The sequence below is a fragment of the Achroia grisella genome, unplaced genomic scaffold, assembly GCF_030625045.1.
Source record: "Achroia grisella isolate CSIRO2021 unplaced genomic scaffold, CSIRO_AGI_Agris_v1 utg862, whole genome shotgun sequence".
NCBI classification, from domain to species: Eukaryota; Metazoa; Arthropoda; class Insecta; order Lepidoptera; family Pyralidae; genus Achroia; species Achroia grisella.
In genome coordinates, this window is record NW_026713046.1 from 1,050,769 (window position 1) to 1,055,809 (window position 5,041).

Consider the following 5,041-nt stretch of genomic DNA (forward strand, 5'->3'; position numbering starts at 1 on the left):
CGGCCTGATTTTGTTATTATTACTAAAAAAATAAGCAAAATGTCCTGATATTAAAATGAATAAAATAAAAAATATTTTCATATTATCAAGAAAAAAAGAGATTATATATATATCTATAATAAAATGTCAAGAAAAATACATAAACCTTTTTATGTATTTTTGGACAATTCACACAGCGCCATCTAGACTCAAGTTAAGCTAGCTAGAGCTTGTGTTATGGGTACTAGACAACCGATACAAATACATAGATATAACTTTTAAATGAAGAGAAAGCATAAACCTATAACCCTACACGGTTGGTACAAATAGCTGAGCTTGAATCACCAATCGGAGTATTTAAATACATAATCCGCTGCGCAGATTAAACAATGCCGGTAAATACAATTGTCAGATTAAAAGTTTTCGGTTCATTAATTGTCCGATGTCCAATGTCTGTCGGATTGGACATTTTTGTTCCGGGTATAATACGATATGTGAGTAAATTATGTACCGTGATTGAATGTAATTTGGCACAGGAATTAAAATGATAGTCATTTTGTATGGATGATGATGGAATGATGCTCTCAAATAGGTTTTTTTATTTACGTATGATAATGGAATGGTGCACCCGCCTGCGCTAACGGTTTACGCTGGCGGGGCACCAGTGGAGGATGATAAGATGAGTATAAGGTCAGGTCAGTTAGCCCATCATAACAAATTCAACAATAATTTATCACGATAGTTTCCAGGGGAACCGCGTGGAGGTCAACCTGACATGGTACATTGCTAGCAATGAGATCATCAGTCCACATTACTAACAATCCACTTTCCCGCCCTCCCAAATAGGTTTTTTTTTGTGGATGATAATGGAATGGTGCACCTGCCTGCGCTATTGGTTTACGCTGGTGGTGCACCAGTGGAGGATGATCATGAAATCAGATCAGTTAGCCCATCGTGACAAATTCACCGGGAATGTATCACGATGGTTTCCAGGGGGAGCCGCGTGGAGGTCAACCTGACATGGTACATTGCTAGCAATGGGATCATCACTAACAATCCACTTCCTCCCTCCCAAATAGGTTGTTAAACGCTGGTTGGTGGAACAAGCCGCGAATAAGGTCAGATCAGACAGTGTTTTAGTTTTATTTTATACGTGTATAGGTTAAAACGAAAACTATAGAAAAAGACATGAAATTGCGAAACTATTGACAAGACAGAACTTTGATGTATAAAAGAAGGAATATCTAAAACTATCAAATTAATTTAAATACAAAAATATAGAATAAATAATACATTTCTGATTAGCCAATTACAACAGTCAATTTATTAATTTCTAGAAAATACTTCTGCCGCCTGCTGATGATACACGCTGGTTGGCGGAACATGACGAGAATAAAGTCAGATCAGTTAGTTTAAAAAATTATACAAAATCGTTGAATCGTCGATCGTCATTCAAAAGTAATTTTTATTATGTAGGTAATTTCAATGATGGTGAAATGATGTTACCGCCTGAGCTGATGGTATACGCTGGTTGGCGGAACAGGACGAGAATAAAGTCAAATCCAGAAATTTATATAAAATCATTGAATTGTCCATAGCCATTCAAAACTTTTCTGTCTTCTGAATTGTTTCTCATAACTTTATATAAAAGCGTTGAATTGTCGATTGCCATTCAAAACTTTTCTGAATTGTTTCTCATATTGTAAAAACCGTTTCAATGCCAAGCTGTCATTTCGGCAAAATAGCGATTATATGACATTGCAATGACGTTACCTAATCGACATTCGATAGAAATATTTTTTATCGATATGTAAAATTGCGTTTACGTTGCAATGCTAGTTGACAGCGTCAAATGGCGTCAATAATCATTATTGACAGATGACGTAATTTTCAGTACGTTACATACGAAAATCGATCGAAGTTACATAATTAGCCCACTGGTTGTCGGAACTGTATGAGAATAAAGTCAGATCAGTGAATCTAGAAATTTCTAGAAAATCGTCGAATGTTTTCAGGTCTACTATTACCTGAAGCAGTGCCTTCATGTATTTGAGAATAAAGTATCTATGTAATAGGAAATATCTAAGTATTTACCAAATTGAATTCAATTTCGTGTTTTTGCGTGAAAGAGCATCACATGTTTATAGTTCAGACCATACTGCGAGATTTATAAATACAACATATTACTGCGTAAAGTGCGCCATGTAAATACGGAACCGTTGGATCCTCGAAGTTGCAACGCGTCTAGTGGTCGCTCTTGTATTGCACTGCAGACGTGTTCACATTAGGAGACGAGAAATCTATACAAATAGATAAAATTTAAATGTCTGTTTGTAATTTCAAATTCAAAATATCTTTATTTACGTAGGTTTATTACAGACTCTTATCATATGTCAAATCTACCGTCAGTTCGGAGTGCCTTCGAGCTAAGAAGAACTGACAAGAAACTCAGCTCTGCCTGCCCGAAATAAGTAAATAAAAATACTAAAAATTGTGAGATCTCCAAGTGAAACAACACCTAAATATAGTAAATAATAAAAATAGAATAAGATACTAAATATAAGCTGTGAAAAATGTCTATATGTAATAAAATTAATAAAACTTTAAAACAAATAAAATAAATACACCAAGAATTTAGTTTGAATGTTAAGGAAAATTGTTAAGTAGGATTGTTAAGAGTCGCGTAAATAGTAAAAATAGTAAATAAACAACTAGTAAAAAGCCTGGAAATTATTTTTTTTATACCACGATGGTGGCAAACAAGCATGCAGCCCATCTGATGGTAAATGGGCACCGTAGCCTATGGACGCCTGAGACACCAGGGGGTGTCAAGCGCGTTGCCGACCCTTAAGAAACTGTAATATACCCTTCTTGAAAAAACCCATGCTGAGAAAACTTCAGCAGGAAGGTGATATCCGGGACCATGGGGGTGTCATGCGCGTTGCTGACCCCCTTAATATACCCTTCTTGAAAAAACCCGTGCTGTAGTCTCCTGAGAAAACTTCAGCAGGAAGGTGATATCCGGGACCATGTGTGACATTGAATAAAGAAATGTTCCATAAAATTGTGAGGTAGTCCTGTTTGTACAGCCACATGTTGAGTGTTGGAGTTACGCTGCCAGCAGGTAATTGGTTGGAAAATTCAGAAGGCAGCGCCCAATCTCACTCGTATGACTGTTACTGATACGAATATCCGGCTCGTTATAAAATATAACTTAACTAGCTATTTTTTTTTGGATGATAATGGAATGGTGCACTCGCCTGGGTTAACAGTTTACGCGGGGCACCAGTGGGGGACGATACGATGAGCATGAGGTCAAGTCAGTTAGCCCATCGTGACAAATTCATCAAGAATTCACGATGGTTTCCGTGGAGGTCAATCTGACATGGTACGTCGCTAGAAAAAGAATCATCAGTGCACATTACTAACAATCCCCTTCTACCGGTTAACTAGCTATTTAAGCTTACTTTTGATATATAAAGTAGAATCTTCATATCAAAATCGAAATATGAATATATATAACATAGTATTTACATAACCTAATTGTACAACTAAGAACCTAAAATTAAAAAACTAAAAAAAATATATAATATGATGACTAAAATATATGATTAAAAGGGGTCTCTTTAGGCAACGTTCCGAAGATACTGGCAGCGTTCCCACTTTGAATAGCTAGCTATACAAGACAAGTCATCAAGTTATAAAAAAACTATTATAAAAAATATTGTTCTTAGTTTAATAAAATAAAATCTGAAATTGACGGCCTCGGTAGTCCAGCAGTTTAGCATACGGCCTTACGTCCAATGGTAACGAGTTCGATTCGCGTAATCAAAGATGTATTTATTAATATAAATGTTTGATCTGGATGTTTTCCATGTATTTTACAATATTTACATAAAAAATATTTAAGTCGTTCTGTCAGTTCAAGTATCCATAACACATCATCATCAAAATTCTGTTTATCATGGAACTAGATGACGTTCCGAAGATACTGGCAGCGTTCCCTCTTTGAATAGCTAGAGTAATAAAAGTATCATGTAGGATATTTTAGTCACATTAGTTTTATTATATTTTCGTATTATCGAATGTCTTGTGAATCCCTGATAATTCTTTTGGACCATTTGGGAACTGAGAGTTTACTTAGTTTCAAAAGCGGTCCAGGAGATTGAGAATCCAATCCTTGAGAACTCCTCTCAAGGATTCACGAGAGATTCGACGAGGGTCTACGTTGGCTAAAAAAATGAGGTTTCATTAGTCGAGAGCTCGAAAATTTATCAGCTTTTGATATTGAAGAACTAAAACGTTGGTTTAACTTTATCTATCAATGTAGGATGATATTATTTTAAGAAGCCAAGCGACATGTGTATATCTATACATATAAATAAAATTGGAGTGTCTGTTTGTAATATTGAAATAACCGTTTTTTACTACATACATATGAATATAAATACGGTACATATACCAAAATAACATTTTTTGCAATTTTTGTCTGTCTGTTTGTTCAGGCTAATCCCTGAAATGGCTGGACCGATTTCCCTTTATAAAATAAAGGAATTAAAAAAAAGGTTAAGTTCCATATGGACAAAGTCACGGGCACAACTAGTATTATATATATCTGCATTCCTATCCTCGGTGGTCTAGCAGTTTAGCTCACCGCTTTACTTGTGATGGCGGGTTCGATTCCTCGCACGATGCAAATATTTGTATTCATAAGTATGATTGTTTGTATAGGTCTGGGTGTATTCTATGTACTTACAAAAAAACTTAACTATTTATATCAGTTGTCTAGTACCAATAACACAAGCTCTGCTTACCGTGGGACTAGATGGCGCTGTGTTATTGTCCAGGGTTTAGAAAAAAATGGTACAATATTTAACCTTAAAATATGATATTGAATTTTCTAAAAAGCTACCTAGGTATGTATAGCTGCAATGGTTATATGTGGATTGCTACACTTCTTACAAATTATACACACTGCCACCACACACTCAACAATCGCACAACAAAACGTTTTCCCGCATTAAAAAAAGGTTGGAAACCGATATAAAATTAAGTCAACAAG